The sequence below is a fragment of the Camelus dromedarius genome, chromosome 2 (genome assembly GCF_036321535.1).
Source record: "Camelus dromedarius isolate mCamDro1 chromosome 2, mCamDro1.pat, whole genome shotgun sequence".
NCBI lineage: Eukaryota > Metazoa > Chordata > Mammalia > Artiodactyla > Camelidae > Camelus > Camelus dromedarius.
This window is the reverse complement of record NC_087437.1, coordinates 48,350,325-48,370,777: the sequence shown is the minus strand read 5'-3', so window position 1 is coordinate 48,370,777 and position 20,453 is coordinate 48,350,325. Positions and strand designations below refer to the sequence as shown.

General features: G+C 36.6%; 1 protein-coding gene across 1 annotated transcript in view; it reads left to right on the top strand.

Annotated features, from left to right (window-relative positions):
- Positions 1 to 3,653: 3,653 nt before the first annotated feature.
- Positions 3,654 to 20,453, top strand: part of PEX5L (peroxisomal biogenesis factor 5 like) — a 375,321-nt gene continuing 358,521 nt past the window's right edge. Inside the window, exon 1 of the mRNA XM_064493048.1 lies at positions 3,654 to 3,831. The gene's annotated coding sequence lies outside the window, so the exon portion shown is untranslated. The remainder of the gene's footprint in view (positions 3,832 to 20,453) is intronic.

Genomic DNA, 20,453 nt, shown 5'->3' with positions numbered 1-20,453 from the left:
GGCACTAAAAGCTCAATCCTTGTGTAGGATTCGCATAACAGCCTCAGAAAGTCCAGATAATCTCAGCAATTAAAGGAGAAAATTATTTATGAAAATATGTCTCTATAGTATGAGAAATAGAGGTGAATAACTCGACTTCCTAACTGCCAGCCAAGAGCTCAGGCTACTTAGAAATCACCACTCATGAGAGTATTTAAACTAATCAGATTCAAGGGTATCATATGATTACAATTAATCATATGGGATGCACATGTGATTCAGACGTTTCGCAGTCTATTCAGCTTATAAAAATGGATAAAGACTTTTCTTCATGTGATATATATAGAATGTCCACAAACTATTTTATCTTTATACATTCTCTGCAAATTAAATTTTTGTCACAGGAGAGATTTGATCCTAGTTTAGAAAACCCAACTCAACACTGTTATATGGTCATTTCTGTCTTTCAATTGCATTGTCAGTGACACTTCAAAAGAAAACTAGATATGGGAACTGACACATACTTTAAAATGTCAACAATGAATTATATCACCACAGTAAGAAGGAAAAACCTCACACAATTTTCGCCCACCAGACACAGACCATCCTGTTCCTCTGCTTCTCAGCCTTAGTGACAGTTTCCCATTTGTACAAAAGCTATTTCTGTGACAGAAACATGACTTCTCTTTATTAGGCAGATCTGGAGTTACAGCTCTCTTCAAATAAAAAAAAAAAACCCACACTGCTCAGAAACCATAAGAAGTATGGATTAAAATCATTTTCATCCCCTACTCTTCCTCACAATACTTCAAGAACTTGATTTCCTTTTTGAAAAATGGTTTAGTGATTAGAATGGAGCCGGGATATATTTGTAGAAGGACAGATTAATAGGTCATGTTAGGACAGTAGTTGGATAGTGTTATAAACATCAGGGAGCATGACTCTTCAGTCCCAATGTTAGTAAGTAGCAAGTGGAGGAATCACTACCTGAATGTCTCTATTATCAAGAGGCCGTGCCTCTCAACGTGACTTATTAAAACAAACTCATAGATATATCCTCTTATTTTCTAGCCATTTCCCTATCTTATGCTTCTTTTTGTGTAGCACTGAAAAAAGAATAGTTTTATAAGTCAGACAGAGATGGGTTTCAATCTTGATGCCATTTAATTAACTATGTTAACTTGGGCTTAAACTGTTTACACCTCAGATTCCTCACCTGTGAAAGGAGTGAAATGCCCTCAGGAGGTGGAACATGACTCCCCACTCCTCAAGCGTGGGCTGTGCACAACGACTTCTTTGCAAAGAGTACAGTACCAAAAAGAGGGAAAACAAACAACTTTAAAGTGGAGGAATCCAAGCCCTCCCTCGAGGTTAACGTCAACAGTGACACGTCATGTTGACAGGACCTACTCTTGATACCATGTGATGAGAATCGCAGTTTTCCTATGCAGGCTTCCTCCCCACAACCCCATAACCCCCGTCTAATTATTAGAGAAACATCAGAAAAACCTAAACTGAAGGACATTCTACAAAATACCCTCCCCTCAAGAAGGGAGAAATGACATCTATCTTTGCTTGTGAAGAATTTTAGCTATAATACATGTAATTGATAATTACATATTTTCAAAGTACACATTCCCACCCGACTGACGTCAGACTTGGCCATATCACTTGCTTTGACAAGTGAAATGTGAGTAGAGATGAAGTATGTCCCTGTGAGCTTCTGTCTTGTGATTTTGTCATGCTGTTTTCCCTCTGAAACCTCCATTAAGGCCTCTCAGTCCATCAGTCCAAACCCTAAGTGAAGACAATCAGCTGCCCCGTCCCAGTGTTACTGTTGCAGCTGAAGGCAATGTCCCGCCCTGGGACCCGCAGGTGTCTTTAGGTTGGACTTTTCTCAGGAAAGAATTCAAGAGCAAGCCCAAGAAAAGCGAAGGCAAGTTTATTTAGAGAGATGCACACTCCATAGGCAGAATGCAGACAGTCTCAAAGTGAAAGCGGCCCTAGGTCATGGGGTGGTTGGTTTTTATGGGCTGAGTAATTTCATAAGCTAAGAGTGGGAGGAATATTCTTGCTGTTTTGGGGAGGAAAGGAGGGATTTCCTAGGAATTGGACCACCGATCACTTTTTGGCCTTTTATGGGCCGCCCTGGAACTGTCATGGTATAAGGGGGAATGATTTTTAGTGTTACAATGAGGGTATAATGAGCTAAAGGTCAGTGATCTGACTATTCTCTAAGCCACCTTGGTTTCAGCCAGTTCCAGCCAGTTTTTATTCACATGCTCACAGCTGCAGCCCCTCTTCATTTATCTAGTGGTTGTGCCCTGCCCCTTTCCCTCCCATCTCATTACACCAGGTGAAGGGCTTGCTGCCTGACGTGCACAGACCCCAATGCTGTGGCCTCAGCTTTTGAGAAAAGAGAAAGCTTTATTGTGAGGTCGACCAGCAAGAAGACAGGAGGCACGGCTCAGTTCTGTCAAACTGGGTTTCTGTCAAACTTTTATGAGTTAGGGGAGGAGAGCTGGTCTGTGGAAGTGACGGCAGGACTTGGGAACTTGTCCATTTACGGTAAGGTACGGTAAAGGGGCTTCAGCTCGGGCCCTCCGCATCTGAAAAGGCTTCAACATTCAGGTTCCAGTTTCAACATTCACGTTCCAGTCATCTCCGGGGGAGAATCTTTGGTTCCATATATTGTTTGAGGTCAAAATCTTCTCTTTGCCTGCTTCAGCTGCATGACTTGTGGTTTTGTTGTTCTGTCTCTGAAAATAACTCAGTATCTTGTTAGAAACAAGATGGGGCCAGTTTGGGCTGGTTCTGCAGTTACAGCCATGGACCTGTGATAGACGTGTAGCATGAGAGAGAAAGAAATGTTACCATTGTGAGTTACTGAGACATTGGGCTCCTCTTCTAACAGCAGAACTGAGCTTCAGCTGATGACCTAGTTCTAATCAACTAATGAAGTTCACACCTTTTCCCCATCTCTCCTGTTCTTTCTTCATGTTCCTTCACATCTCCTCCCGTCTCCTACCAACTTCTCCTCAGGTTACACATTAGTTTCTGAGTTTCTCCTTCCTCTAATAACTGCCTGTAGACTTGAGCAGTCTAGCTTCTCTGCTATTTCCAATCACTTTGATTTTTTCAGGTGTTTTCAGCCACAGGCATAAATGAACGACTGGGGCTCAGATAAAAATTTCTCTGCTGCTCACCTGCCTTGTCCTTTATTCTCCCCACGTTGATGTCCTGGTGAAATCAGATTAAAATTAACATCCAGAAACCATTTGGATGGAAAAATAAACCACTACAAGGGAAATTAGGGGTGTTTTTAAGGAGGTTAGCAGCTGATTATAAGCATGTAAGTCCCATATTTTCTTTCTTTTTTTTTTCTTTTAGCATCAGCTACCTCCTGAATCACTGCCCAGTTGCCAGCTGCAAGTCCTAACTCCAAAGTAAGTCTGGCCAATTCTGAAATTCTGGTTGACTTATCCAACCTTCATGTTCACCCAGAACTTACTTAAGCTTCCAAAATGACTTACAATGTAGATGCCATCTTCCTAAGAGATCTGCACCTGGTAAATGGGCAGAAAAGACTCCCCTTAATCATGTCCAATTTCAGTTTCACATGCATGCAACTTATATGAGAAAAATATAATTAGATTTACCCAAACTTCACAGGGTCAGACTATCCAATCAACCCTTTTTGAAGGAAGTGTCCACAGCACAAAGCCAGAAGACTCCCAAGGGGTGGTGCTATCAGATGATAGCAGAAGGAGCTGCTATTCTGAAGTCAAGTGCAGTTCATATCAGCTTCAAGATTAATTTCACTGGCATGGAGAGCAAGCTTACTGCCATCAGGTAAGCAGGCACACAATTTTATCTAGTTCTGTAAAAAAGAGTAAGGGGTTTGATTTTCCATCTCAATTTCAATCTTAGAGTTCATTGATCTCTCTCATCTAAAGGTATAGGATATGTCTGCTCTGGTGGGTGCTCTGGGCCTAGGTTGAGGAGAGCCAAACTTGAGGAGAAAAGTCAGCCTACAAAATGGTTGTTCAGAAGTAGCTTGTGTACTTCCTCCATGAATAGCCTCATTGGTGCAGCTGTTCTGGGAGTTAAAAGGAGACTGTAGCACAGGGGTAGGGGTTATGGTTGGAGGGGAAGGAACATTGTAGGGTTGGAGGAAAATGCAAAATGTTCTAGCAAAGAATCTGGTATAGGATACATTTTTCTGGTATAAAAACTTAAACGTACATTTCATGAAGACAGAAAGTTGTCCAGTTTATTTTGCCACAAATGGCATCTAGACAAAATTTGCATCAAGCGGATTCCAAATCCTATTAAAATATGGTGGTAATTGGGACTCTATAGCTTCTAGAAAGCTGATGAGGCAATTTTCACAATGTATCAGAATCTCTGCAGAATTTCCACTACTGTTTCTTTCCAGGCTAAGAAAGAGGGAGGAAAGAGGAGAGTGATGGTTAGGGCAATCCCCCTGGAAAACATTTAATTGCCCTAAAGGTTTTATTTAATTCAGCAAATTGGTCCTTAATTTTTCTGAGCTCACTATGGAAACCTTTGCTGGTCATCAGATTTCTGTTTTTTCCTATTCCTTGCTCAGTTGTTTTTGTTTCTGTGAGTTTTTAAAGATTGTTTTATTATCTACTTTCAATTTTATTTTTGAAGTTTCATTATGGGATCAAGAGCCAATTTGCTAAATCCTTTATACCTTTTTCTTGTACAAAGTTCATAACACTGTCTTATAAGGATTTTTAAAAATACATTTTTGAATACAACCTACACCATCTCCTTGAAGGCAAAACTGGAAAGTCATATTTTAAGTATTTTGATCATCACATACAATTCCTAGGAAGAATAAATCAATAGAAAAAAGTGTGTCAAACATAGTGAAAAAAAAATTGCCAGTCAAAGAGATGGTTATCTTCTTGACAGTTTGAGATAGAGGTTAAGCCCAGGAAGTACAGCATTTGAATTCTTGCAAGAAAGGAAGGCACTGATGAGGTCTAAATTAAACATAATGGATTGCTAATGATGGTGTGTACTTGTGGCTAGGTGATTCATAGAAAATGATTAGAAATTTAGTATTTGGAAAACTTCAGTATTCAAACATTAGCATATTATATTAAAGTATGGGGCATGGACAGAGCACTAGTTGTCCAGGTGAGTTGCTAAAGATAAAATTCCCTGGAGTGGTTCTACCTTAGAAGTCTATGGTTGGACAAGATCTTTGATTGAAGGAGAATGGAAAAATAGCCTGAGATTTTGGGGGGACATGGTGAGTGTATTCTTTCTTGGAATGGGCACTAGGCTGCTCAAGTATATTATTTATTTCCTTGTATACAAAGTTTAGATGTTCCAGGTATTTGAGGTTACTCCTTAAGTAACGTAACATGCATATAATAAGGAAATAATAAATATTGATAAAAACTCATAGAGGAAAATGTGTGCCAGACATTTGTATTAGACAATGGTATCAGTCATATCACACAACTGGACTTGTAAATTTGTTTAAGTTAAACGTACATAGTTTCGTTGATAACTTGCCTTAATGTTGAATCCTCTTCTCTAAACCTCTCCTACCCACCTCAAAAAGAAAAAAACAAGAAAAAAATTCAGGACTTTTTAATCTACTCTACCAGTACTCCTAAGAAATACTTCTCTTAACTTACCTGTTCTAACACTTGTTTGACTGGATTAGTGACCCCTGAGCTTTTCATTCCATTGTACTCATTCATGGTGCTCTTAGTGTCCTCCTTATGGAATAAAAACTAATTGGCATATTTGTGCCTTAGCTTTTGTGCCTCCTCCACCTGAAGTTCCCGTGGCTCTGAATTTAGTCAGTATTATTCATCCTGTGAAGCCTAGATCAGTGACATCTCCTTTTGAAGGTTTTGCTGTATGAAGTAAGAAGTCAATCATTAATCTATTTATTTACATTTATTAAAATGTTATGGTCAAATGTGTAAATATTTCCATCAGATTTTTTTTCTTTTACAAAATTTACTTCAGATTCTAGCTGGCGGTGTTTATATTTGTTAATCCCATATTCCTAGTTTATTCTTCCCACCTTCCCTTTACCCTTTTGTAACTATAAGTTTGTTTTCTACTGTGAGTCTGTTTCTGTTTTGTATATAGGGTCACTTGTATTATTTTTTAAATTTCACATATAAGTTATATCATATAATATGTCTTTGTCTGACATACCTCACTTAGTAGGATATTCTCCAGGCCCATCCATGTTGCTGCAAATAGCAGTATTTCATTCTTTTTATGGCTGAGTAGTATTCCATTGTATGTATTTACCACATCTTCTTAACCCAATTGTCCAGTGATGAGCACTTAGGTTGTTTCCATGTCTTGGTTCTTATAAATAGTATTTTCTGAACATTGGGGTGCATGTATCTTTTAGAATTAGAGTTTTCCTTTTTTCTGGATATATGCCAAGGAGTGGAATTGTTGAATCATATGGTAGCTCTATTTTTAGTTTTTTAAGTAACCTCCATACTGTTCTCTATAGTGGCTGTACCAATTTATATTCCCTCCAACAGTGTAGGAGTGTTCCCTTTCTCCACACCCTCTCCAGCATTTATTACTCATAGACTTTTTGATGATAGTCATTCTGACTGGTGTGAGGTGATACCTCACTGTGGTTTTGATTTGCATTTTTCTAATAGTGATGTTGAGCATCTTTTCATGTGCCTGCTGTCCATTTGGATGTCTTCTTTGGAGAGATGTCTATTTTGGTCTTCTGACCATTTTTTGATTAGGTTGTTTTTTGATACTGAGTCATGTGAGCTGTTTGTGTATTTCAGATATTAACTCCTTGTTGGTTGCATCATTTGCAAATATTTTCTCCCATTCTGTAGGTTGTCTTTCATTTTGTTCATGGTTTACTTTGCTGTGCAAAAGCTTTTAAGTTTGATTAGGTCCTGTTTATTTTTGCTTTTTATTTCCTTGGCCTTGGGAAACTGATCTAAGAAAATATTGCTGTGATTTATGCCCTAAAATGTTTTGCCTGTGTTCTCTTACAGGAGTTTTATGGTGTCACATCTTATATTTAGATCTTTAAACCTTTTGGAGTTTGTTTTTGTGTATGGTATGAAGGAGTGTTCTAGTTTCATTGATTTGCATGTAGCTATAAGAGAAACTTTTCGAATGTTTTTCTTATCGTTTTGATCATTACTGTTACTTCTTGTACACTTTTACTTTTATAAATAAATTGCCTGAGGTGGTGACTTTGGCTTCCTGGGAATCATATATGCTTACTTTCTGGTTTGTATTAAGGTTACCAAACAAGTCACTGCAAATTAACAAGGTATTATTACATTAATATGAAATGAGATTTTTAAAAAGTGTATGTCAGTGCATGGCATCTGAATTCCTCTTATGGAGACAAATGTTTTTGAAAAGGAAACTGCCTATTAGTGTGAAAGATGAGGACAGAGGATTATAGTTTGGAAGGAAATGTATGAAAGTATTAGCTAGACTGTTCAGGGTAGAAAGTTATCACAAATTTGGGGGGTTTCACTGAGGAAGAGAAAAATAACAGAGGTATTAGTCAGACAGAAGTGTTCAAATTATATGACAGAAGTCTGGAGCCTGAAGAGAGTGAGTTGGTGTATAATTCCTGCTAACAGGTCCACTGAAGGAGTTTTAAGAAAAGGATTATCTAATACTCTGTTTTAAAATGTTTTCTATGTAATTTTGTGCTGTAACTCCCCTCTTCCATTGCCTTAAAACTTCAGAGAAGTCTAACAAATTGACATTATTTTGGAGAAATCAAGGAAAAGTCTTTGTGCCTCCCCATTTTGTGTAAGATAAGAGCAAAAAGAAGAATCACTTGGGATGAGATAACAGTAAGTTATCAGTTAGAGTTCAGCTAGAATAGGAAATGAGAACTACTGGTGCCCATGGAAACACCAGTTAATAGAAATCTCTCTGAAGGTGGGGTGGTGGGGGAAGGGAGTGGATTTTCTGCTTCCAAAAAGGATAGAAGAATTGCGTTGATTTTATGTTAATCTTAAAAAAAAAAAAGGTTAATTTTGTTGATAAATACCAAATTATAAAAATTATTTTTGAAATTTTTATAGATGATGATGCTGTCAACACAAATAGGTTTCTTTGCCATCTGATTATGTCATATTTCTTATGTCCTCTGTGGGTGAGTTGTAAGAAAATCATCTTCAGTTTCAAAGCACAGACCCCAGAATGTGAATAGGGTTAGTGACTTTCTGAAGACCAATCTGTAAGTTAGAAGTGGAATGAAACAGAATCGAAACCCACATGGCTCAGGTTAAATTCATAATCTGTAAATACTGTGGTGAAAATAGTTAATACCTGGCACTTCACTAGCTGCGTGACACTGGTCGTTTATCTCAGTAGTGTCATCCTTCATTGTTTTTTGTAAAAAAGTAAATATAATATTGAATTAAATATCTGCAAAGCAATAATCACAGTGCCTAGAACCAAGTAAGCAGTCAATGAATGCTAACATTATGTATTAGTTTATTTTTTAAGTCATTGTTTGGAAAATAAAGATTAATATTAATACAGTTATTCACATTCCTTTCAATTCCTATCATTCCAGAAAGCATTGTCTATAAACATTTATGGATTTTTGGAACAGAAATTTATAGCATTCTGGCTCTTCAGTCCACATCAATTTCAGTCTCATGGATACTGCAAATTTATATTAATTGTATAAGTTCTAAAAAGAAATCTTCCACAGATGCCTTAACAAACTGAAAAATCAATAAAAGAATCCATAGAGCTCATGGTACAAGAACCAAAGTCAGATTCTACATGTCAATTTATAATGCTGCCACCCTTCCTTACCGTAGAAAATGTTTTTGTCAAAAATTTAAGTATCATAGTTTAGGTTTTCCTCTATCTCCCTGAATGTGGCTTATACATCATAGATTAGAGATGTTGAGTGGGGACCTTTTATCATTTTAGAAATCAATTATTTCTTAAAATTGCAAATTTTGAATCCCAGTGATGTTAGTAACATGCTCAAATTCCACAGCAAGTTATGCATGGGCTTGTTTCCAATAAAGTAAAAATAAAAGACTAATACAGTCACCAAAAATGACAGGTAATTAATTTTTGTTACAATTTTATTGAGATCTGATAGACATATAATGAACTCTGTATATTTAAAGATTATATTTTGGTGAGATTTTATTTATATGTAGACCCATGAAACCATTACCACAATCAAAATAATGAACATACCTATCACCCCAAAAAGGTTTTTCATGTCTCTTTGTAATCCTTTCCTCCTGCTCATCCTTGGTCCCTGCCATCCTACCCCTTTGGTCCCAAAGCAACCATTGATCTGCTTTCTGTTTTTATAGTTTAATTTGCACTTTCTAGAATTTTCATGAAGAAAACTATATTTTGTCTGGCTTCTTTCACTTCAAAAATTATTTTGATATATACCCTGTGTTTGCATAAATATCAGTAGTTGTGCCCTTTTATTGCTGTGAAGTATTTCATTCTATGGCTATACCATAATCTGTTTATTCATTTACCTAGCAGACAGGTGGTAATGGTAGACATTTGGATTATTTCCAGTTTCAGGCTATTAAAAATAAAGTGACTATGAGTATAGTGTAAAAGTCTCTGAGTCAAAATTTGCTTTTTTTGGGGGGGGTAAATACCTGGGAGTGACTGAAATGTTTGAGCAGTATGATAGCTATGTATTTAACTTTTTAAGAAACTGCCAGACTACCTTCCAAAGTAGTTAGGTCATTTTATATTTCTACCAGCAGTGTATGAGAGTTCCAGTTACTCCATGTCTTTGCCAACGTTTTGTATAGTCAGTCTTTTTTATTTTAGCTATTCTAGCTGATATGTAGGGGTTTATCATTGCAGTTTTTATTTGCATTTCACTAATGACTAATGATATTGAGCGTATTTTCGTGTGCTTATTTGCAGTCTTCTCTGATCAAATGTCTGTTAAACCTTTTTGCCCATTTTTAAATTGGGTTATCTTCTTTTTACTAATACCTTTATATATTCTGGATAAAAATCCTTTGCCAGAAACCTTTTATTGCTTTCTCACACTGGGAAGAACATCCAGTACAGTATTCAAGTGGTGAGAGGACATCCTTACCTTGTTCCTGACCTTAAGGTTAAGTCTTTCACCACCAAGATGATGCCTTTTATCCAGTTGAGGAAGTTTCCTTACATTCATTGAATAAGACTTAAAAAAAAAAAAAATAGGGAAGAATTCCCTTAATACTGCATGAGAGAGCTCAGCTGTGAGATTTAGGCATAGTTCCACAGGCATAAAATCCCTGTATGCAAAAGTAAAAGGTGGAGGCATGTTTTGAAATCAAGCTATACTGGCCACACAGGAAGCAAAGTTTTGCTTCTAAGAGGAAAGAAAAATATTAATATATGTGTCTGTATTCTTCTTTCTATGCTTGTGTTAGAAATTAATATTTGATCACAGCATTCTATACCGGGGAACCCAAATGCACACAGAAACCACGTCTTCACAGGGTCTAGGCAGCCATTAGAGTTGACGTGTGTGATGAGTATTTTCATCCCTGACCTACATTTATACCTAAAACATGAAGAATAAAATATTCAGTTAGGTGAGAGTATGGATGTGAGTATAATAGCCCTTGATATCTGGATATGGTCAGTGAGCAACTTTAGACGATTATTTTACAGCTTTGGGAGCCCTTCTTAACTGTTCTTCCATACAACCTTGTGAAGAAGGCAGGAATTTCAAGAGGCTGGATCATTTACAATACTGTAGAACCATGGGATGTTCCAGCAGGAAAGTTCCTTTGAGATAATCTTACTCAGAGGTTTTCAGACTTTTCTGTCCGTAGCTTTAAAACATTTTCTTTTAAAAGAACCCTGCAGAAAAGTCTGACACAGAAGCCAGCTGAAAGTAGGACTGTTGTGTCTCCCCATGCCCTATCCCTTTGGAGCCCCTGAGAGATTGCAATGAAAAATGTTAAGGCTCCAATGAGCAAAGTTTTAAAACCACTGGTCTCATCTAAATTTTCACTTTAAAGATGTTAAAGTGTAAGGAGTGATGTCAAGTATCTAAGCTCACCCAGGTAGAGAATAACAAAACTGAGACTTGAAGACAAATCTGTTGATCCTGGTCTGATATTTCCTTCTGCAGCATGTGCACAGAAAGAAAATAGTTCCATTACATATACACTGGTCACTAATGATAATAATAAAACTGCATAGTCACACAGTACTTTAAAAAGCGCTCTCACTTATATCTCATTTGGCTCCCCTGGTATCTTCATTTTCAAATTAGGACACTGAGGCTCAGAGAGAAGTAACTTGCCCAAGGTTACAGAGCTGGTATCTTAAGTCAAGACTCAAGCACCAATTTACCTATACTTAGGCTAATGTACCATGCACTCTCTGCACCCACAGAAATTTAGGGCTCACAGACTTCTGCAAACCTCCAGACTCCTGTGTCCTATCACTCATGGATTATTTTCATCTCCATCTTCAATGCCCCACAGGTATCCCCAACTTGTCACATCCAGAGTTAAACTAATACCTCTGCTATCCTCTCAAATACATGTAAGTGGATTCTGGGCATCTGTATTTTTTAAAAATCTTCCCCAGGCAGTACCAATGTGCAGCTGGGATGGTGAGCCACTGTCCTAGAGAGTAGAACCCCAGCTCCTTAGCACAGCCCACAAAGCCTCTATAATAATTCCAATTCAATCTGCTTCTCTGCTACTCTGTGCCTGAAACTTTGTACTCCAGGATCGTAATATCTGCCATTTATTGAACTTGATACATTCTTTCACCCTTTTGTACAGTATGCTCCTTCCTCTCTTTCCATATACCTAACAAATTCTTATTCATCCTATAAGACCCTGTTAAAGCAGTGTCTCTTGGGTGAAGATTTCGCTGACCTCTCCATGTAAAGTTCATGGCCCATTCTTTTGGTGCCATTTTACCATGCGTATTATTCTGTTGTTGCATTTATAATGGTGAATTACTTAAACAATTGTCTCTCTTTTGGACTGTTAGCAGAGCTATGTCTTGTTCATATTTTTTGCATAATAGGGATGGAGTTTTTTTGTCTATGCCACCATTTCTCATCCCCTCCACCCCTTGACTCAGTACAAATGTTCCTGATTTTGTAGAACCATTCTTTCTCCTATAGATGCAGAAACTATGAACATGGTTCACAGCCACTTGCTGCATATCATCTGTAACAGTATTGCAGGGATTGCTTTTGCAGGCAGCAAAAAGCAAATAAAATCATCAGTCCAGAGACCAGTGACCACAGCCTGAATCACTGTTAGTTGACCAATTAAGTAACAGAGTTGTGCATCTGTTGTATGCCTGGCACTGTGCTAGGCATCCCAGCATTATAGCAGCAGGTAGTTTCTGCCTGAAGTTGCTAACTCTTTAGTTTGTTACCTTGAATCATATGAAGGACTGAAGGTATATCAAGCATATTTTGCAGCTTAACTGATGAGTAAACAGGGCAGGTAACATTTACCCCAAAAACCTTAAAATAAGAAGAATAAGCAACACATTATATGATTTGTTTATAGGGGTCTTCTCCAACCTTCTAGTGGACCTACAGTTCCTCCACTAAAGTCTCATCTTGTTAATATGAGGGTTTTATCCCTGTTAAAATGCAAATGACTTCAGAAAGGAAAACATTAAGTTGTTTTTAATTAATTATGCCTCCTTGTAAATAAAATACATAGGACTAGGTTTTGAAGAAGACAGAAAATGAGAGCAAGAGGGAGTGTAGGAAAGAGGCTTTGGCAAGTGGTATAAAGTTGAAAAACTGAATGCTAAGAAAATGAGTGATTCCACAGGGCTTAGTCAAATCAGTTATGAATTATGGTTTTGGATGAGCAAAATTAAGCTGGATTGTTATATAAGAATAGAACACTAAAATTTAGCTATTTCAAATAATTTTCAGAAATTTCTGTATTAAAACAAAAAGTAAGTATGTACTAGAGTGAACAAATCAAAAGGTTATGGATGATAAAGCCACTATGCTGGAGATAAGCAAAATATCCAGTGATACAGATGGTTCAGTAAATTATGTATTTGCATTACAAATAATGTTCTAGAACATATATAATTTAAGAGATTATAGAATAGGGAACATATCCAGGTAAAGTGAAAATGAAGTAAAAAATTTATGTTATAATGTAACATATATGATCCTGTATTTGCGAAAAATGTGTATACCTACACACATATACACAGAGAAAAGGACCTAACCCTGATGTTCACAGTGCCTGTCTTTGCAGGGGGAAAGAAGACTGAATATTCTTTTTAAGGAAATCAAAAATTTAGCTTATGTTCTTTTATTTTGTTTTGAATTGCAATTTTAAAATTATTACAAACTTTCTAAATGAAGTCTAGTACGAGTTATAAAATTCTAATGCATTCTCAGATCACACTGGATTATTAATTATAAGGGAATATGGGGGTGAACACGTGCAGATGAGTACATGACTAAGAGCCCCAGTGAGGATTCTGTAAAGCAGAGAAGTGCCAGAGTTGCCAGAGGATCATTATATGCAAGATTCTACTTAGATTACAGAAGCAAACAAATAAACCCAGAGTATCCACATAATTTAAAAATGTTTAAAGTCAAGTAAGATTTGCAAGATGAAGAATGTCATTCATGGGGGGGGAGGGTGTAGCTCAAGTGGTAGAGCGCACGCTTAGCATGCATGAGGTCCTGGGTTCAACCCCCAGTACCTCCTCTAAGAATAAATAAACAATAAACAAACCTAATTACCTCCCCCCACCAGAAAAAAAAAAAAAAAAAAAAGAATGTCATTCATGGAAATAAACGCATGTGATAATGATAGAAATTGAAGAATACCTGACCGTTGAAGGTTTTATTAAGAAATGGTGCCAAGAGCCAAAATGGATGACTTACCATTTTGAAGTAAGAAAGATTTCCCCATGTAAAATGAATCTTGCCGTCCTAGTCACAAACTGATAAAAACCATAAAAACTAGCGGCAAAATTCAAAAAAGATAGCATGGGAACATGTATACATTATGACATTTACTTGTAATACAGTTCACTGTGTCCATCTGTACTTGTTTTATTTCTTCCTTGAACTCTGAGGATCAGATATTGGAAGTTTGTTCTACTTTCTCCAGTAATTAATTCAAGGAAACAGTGGATCAGAGATTAAAATCTCCTCACATAGTTCTTGGAGTCTCATTTCTTTACTAAGCTTACTGAATGTCAATGGCATTATAAAACACGAAGGTCTAACTTTTCCAGTAACTTCTAAAATGCCTGCTGCAAGCAGAATCAAAATTAACAAAAGAAACAACTCAGAAACAATACAAAGATCTCTGTGGTGTGTTAACACTAGGAGGAATTTAAATGCCACATGCAAATAGCAAATGACATTTACAAAGCACATACCCTGTCTAAGTCTTCTGTGAGCTAATGCGATAATTACAGATTTTATACTTTCCAACAAAATCACCCTCCAGAATACAGCAGTAGGAAAATTTCAAATATAGGGTAAAAGCCACAAAGTATTACTGAAACTATCACCCACTCAGATATAAAGTTCAGAGGGTTGATTCTGTTAATTACTGCCTGACTGATCCTTTCCTCCTTAAGAATGAATGTCAGGAGTTGGGTAACTGTCAAATAAATATTGATATCTAAATCTGTATCTCTATCTGAATCTTTATATCTGCATATCTATGTCATTTGGACTTCAGTCTGACATATTGAGTAATTTTCTGCTGTGAAAAATTAGGAGTACAGCTCTGGGACATATCCAGTTTATACCTAAAGACCACTTTAGAAAGCAAGGCCATACTCCAAAACAGTTCTATTTAACAGAATATTCTGCAATAATGGAAATGTTCTATACCTGCACTGTCTACCACACTAGCCACTAGCCACATGTGGCTAGTGAGCATTTAGTGTGATGGAAAAACTAATTTAATTTAATTATGCTTTTATTTTAATTTAGTAGCCAAATTTGCCTATTCACTACTATACTGGGCAGCTCTTAAATAAAGAACCTCATGAAATGACAGTGATGAAATGTGATCCAAGGAGAAAAGACTATTTGCTTACTAACTGCTTGCATATGAACAAGCTGGGGTTCTCTTCCCTTCTGCAGAATTAAGCCATCCACATGGTGACAGGGAAAATGGATAGAAGACAAACAAGCTATTTGAGATGTTTAGGATTGTTTCTTGAAGGTGGAAACTATATGCATCTCTATATATGCAGTAAGTAGCACAGTGCCTAGAACAAAATAGTCAGTGTTTGATTTTAATATGTTTAATAGAGTGCTTCTATTCATTAAAATGGGGGACAAATCCAGGCAGCTGAATTCTGTAAATATAAAACATATAAAACAAACTATTGACTATGTTCTCCTGTCCATGATTTGCATTAGACTAAACTTTGACTATAGGTATATACCCTGTAAACATTAACATGTTGAAAATTAGACATTTAAAACTTTACTACTGTTAAAATACATAGAATGTCATCATAAAAATTTCTTCACAGAGGTTTGATTTATTTTTTGTCTTGATTTTCTTCCATGCTTGTGTAAGAAATGGCTATAGAAAATTAATTTCCCTGTATTGTACAAAACTCTGAATACATTATCTATTATTTTGTTTAATTTATGTTCTAGGTAAGCTTCCAAGTGCCTGTTTCCCCTATTAGTTTTCGGCTAGAAAAAAGTTTATCTCAACTGTCATGCTCCATTTTTTAAGGAGAGCTATATATTTATTAGGAGGAATATGTACCACTTGGTCTTGGTAGCCAGAAAGCTCTGAGGAACAAAATAAAAGGTGCTACTCATTGTTGTGAGAGAATTTCATGGTTTTCTTCCTGACTTGCAAGTGAGGCACTAATTACTCTTTGTCCTGGATTATCTTTTGAGGATTTTTTTTTATAGCAAACAGCCTTGGAAGACAGAGATAATATTGCTCTCCAGAGAAAGTGCAGGCATGCGTATTACCCATTATAAAAGATTTGGTTTCTCTGAGCTCAGAATTCTCCTGCAGTGCAACTTGTTGTCTGTGCAGGTATCACTTAGCTCTCTTTTCACCACCCAATAGCAGCTGGAGCTCAGAGAATCAGCGCAGATGTGTAGATACTCTGTAAATACTCTGGCTACTGCCACTGATGTAAGTTATAGTACTTGTCTTTACATTAGGCACTCCACCTGTTAGATCCTGCATAGGAAAGATGAATCCTCAAAACACCTGGCTTTGAAAATCAACAGGAAATACATCCAGGAAAACTACAGAACTGCAGGGAACAGAAAAACTCATTCTTAAAGGGCTTGCACACAGGCTCACTCGACCCTAAAACCAGCACAGAAACACCAGATTGAAAAGCTTATGGACTGTAAATGAAACAGACCCACTTACTAACCCACGGAGAGGCAGGAACTAGTTGGTACACTCCCTGGGAGACTAAGACACTGGAGGGAGCAATTTTTGTGATCTCAGGCTATCTCTCTAATGCTGGTGCCGGCAAGCACCATTTCAGAATTCTCCCTCTTACCTGTCAGCACCAATGGGCATGCCCTACTGAGAACCCCACTCACCCCTGCATCTGAGGCCATCCTCACAGCCAGTGGGGGTCAGTCTCACCCACCAGTGCACTGCAGCAGCAGCCATGGCCCTGCCCCAATAGGAGGGTGCATAAAGTTCATATAGGGGACAGCCCTTGAGCACATGGCTCTGGTGGCCAGGTAGGATTGTACTTCTGAGCCTCACAGGACATCTCTGAATAAGGCCATTCCTTCAAGACTGGGAGAGGGAACTGATTAACCTAATACATGAAAACAAAAAGCCAGAATTGGGCAAAATGGGGAGACAGAGGAATATGTTCCTATCAGAAGAATGAGACAAAACCTCAGAAAAAGAACTAAACTAAATGGAGATAAGCAATCTACCTGATATAGTCCAGTTATGGTCACAAAAATGCTCACGAAACTTAGAAGAAGAATGGATGAACACCACGAGAACTTCAAGAAAGAGGAACTACAACAAAGTACCAAACAAAAGTTATAACTGAACTGAAAAATACATTAGAAAAGGTTCAACAATAGATTGGATGAGATAGAACCTCAAATCAATAAGCTGGAAGACAAAGCAATAGAACCCAGACAGAGCAGCAAAGTTAAAAAAGAATTTTAAAAGTGAAAACACCTTCAGGGACCTTAGGGCAACATCAAGTGGAATAAGAATTACATTATAAGGGTACTAGAAAGATAAGAGAGAGACAGAAAGCACCAAAAATTTGAAGAAATAGTGGCTGAAAACATCCCTAATCCAGGGAAAGAAGTAAACATCCAGGTCCAGGAAGACAAGAGAGTTTCAAATAAGATAAACCCAAAGAGAAACACACCAAGACACATTACAATTAAGATGATAAAAGTTAAGGGTAAAGAGACAATTCTAAGAGCAGCAAAAAGAAAAACTTATTATGCACAAAAGAAACCTTATAAGGCTCTCAGCAGATTTAGCAGAAAATTTACAGTCCAGAAGAGAATGGCATGATATATTCAAAATGCTGAAAGGAAAAGAAAAACTTCCAACCAAGAATTCTCTACCCAGCAAGGTTATCATTTAGAATTGAAGGAGTATTTAAGAGCTTCCCAGTAAGCAAAAACTAAAGGAACTCATCACCACTAAACTGGCCCTACAAAAAATGTTAAAGGGGCTTCTTTAAGTTGAAAAGAAGTGTTACTAATTAATAGTAAGAAAACATACAAAAGTAAAAATTCCACTGGGAAATGTAAATATATAGTTAAAGTAGTAGCTCTATCACTTATAAGCAAGCATGAAGGTTAAAAAACAAAAGTAGTAAAGTTAACCAAAATTACAATAATTAGTTAAGGGATTCATAAAATAAAAAGATGCAAAATGTGCCATCAAAAGCATGAAGCATGATAAGGGAGGAGTAAAAAGATAAAACTTTCTAATGTGTTTAAGTTGCTACCAAATTAAAACAGACAGCTATTTACATATGAAGAGGAAGGAAACCTTCCAAACACATTTTATGAAGGCATAATTACTCTGATATCAAAACTAGACAAGGACACCACAGAAAAAGAAAATTACAGCTAATACCCTTGATGAACATAGATGCAAAACTCCTCAACAAAATATTAGCAAACTGAATCCAACAATACATTGAAAGGATCATATACCATGATCAAGTGAGTTTTATCCAGGGATGCAAAGCTGGTTCAACATCTGCAAATCAATCAACATGATACATCATATTAACAAAACAAAGAAGAAAAATCATACAATCATCTCAAAAGATGCAGAAACAGCATTTGACAAAATTCAACATCTATTTATGATAAAAAGTCTCACCAAAGTGTGCATTGATGGCATATACTTCAACATAATAAAGGACATGTATGATACACAGCTAACATCAAACTCAAGGGTGAAAAGATAAAAGCTTTTCCTCTAAGATCAGGAATAAGACAAAGATGCTCAGTCTTAACCATTTTTATTTGACATAGTATTGGAAGACCTAGTCACAGCAATTAGGCAAGAAAAAGAAGTAAAAGGCATCCAAAGTGGAAAGGAAGAAGTCAAACTCTCATATTTGCAGATGACATGATACTATAGAAAACCCTAAAGGCTCCACCAAAATACTGTTAGAACTAATAAATGAATTCAGTAAACAGTAAGCAGGATACAAAATTGATATACAGAAATCTGTGGCTTTTCTATACACTGATAATGAACTATCAGAAAGAGAAATTAAGAAAACAATCCCATTTACAATTGCATCAAAAAAAAAAAAAAACCTGAGAATAGATTTAACCAAGGAGGCGAAAGACCTGTACTCTGAAAACTACAAGACACTGATGAAAGAAACTGAAGAAAGCACAAATAGAGTGATATTCCATGCTCATAGACTGAAAGAATTAATATTGTTAAAATGACCATGCTATGCAAAGCAATCTGCAGATTCAAAGCAATTCCTATCAAAATTTAAATGGCATATTTCACAGAACAAAAACAAATCATTCTAAAATTTGTATGGAACCACATAAGATCTCAAATATCCAAAATAATCTTAAAAAAAGAACAAAGCTGGAGATAGGCGACAATGCTCCCTAATTTCAAACTATTCTACAAAACTACAGTAATCAGAAATAACATGGTACTGGCACAAATATAGACACATAGATCAGCAGAACAGACTAGAGAGCCCAGAAATAAACCCACACATATATGGGCAATTAATCTATGATGAAGGAGCATAGAACACACAGTGGAGAAAGGACAGTCACTTCAATAAATGGTGTTGGGAAAACTGGACAGCCACAAGCAAAAGAATGAAACTAGACCACTATCTCACACCATACACAAAAATTAACTCAAAATAAATTGAAGACTTGAAGATAAAACTTAAAACCATAAAATCCCTAGGAGAAGACATAGGCAGTAACCTCACTGACATCAGTCTTAGAAATGTTTCTCTGGATCTGACTCCAAAGTGAAACAAAAGCAAAAATAAACAAATGGAACTACATGAAACTAAAAAGCTTCTGCACAGTGAAGGAAAACATCATCAAAATGAATAGGAAACCTACTGAATAGGAGAAGATATTTTCAAATCATATATCTGATAAAGGGTTAATATCCAAAATATACAAAGAACTCATACAACTCAACAACAACCAAAAAAAAAAAAAACTAATTAAAAAATGTACAGAGGTCCTAAATAGACATTTTTTCCAAAGAAGGCATATAGGTGGCCGACAGGCACGTTAAAAGATGTTCAACTTCACTAATTATTTGGGAAATATAAATCAAACCACAATGAGATATCACCTCACACCTGTTAGAATGACTATCATTGAAAAGACAAAAACAACAACAGCTGACAAGGATGTGGAGGAAAGGAACCCTCATACATTGTTGATAGGACTGTAAATTGGTACAGACACTATGGAAAATAGTATGGAGATTCCTCCCAAAATTAAGAATAGAATTACCAACCATTTCACTTCTGGGCATTTATCTGAAGAACATGAAAACACTAATTTGAAAAGATATATGTACCCCTATGTTCACTGCAGCATTATTTACAATATCCAAGATATGGAAACAATGTAAGTGTCCATCAATTGATGAATGGAAAAATAAGATGTAGTAGATATACACAATGGAATTCTACTTAGCCATTAAAAGAATGAAATTCTGCCATTTGTGACAACATTGATGATCTTAAAAAGCAGAACAAACAAAATAAAATAAAAAACAAATTCAGATTAGTGGTCACCTAAAGGGAAGGGATTGAGGGGTGGATGAGATGCATGAATGGGGTCAACTGTATGGCAGTGGATGATAACTGGACTTGTACTGGTGATCACTATGTAGTGTATACAGATGTCAAATTATAATGCTGTACACCTGAAACTTACATAATTTTTAAAAATG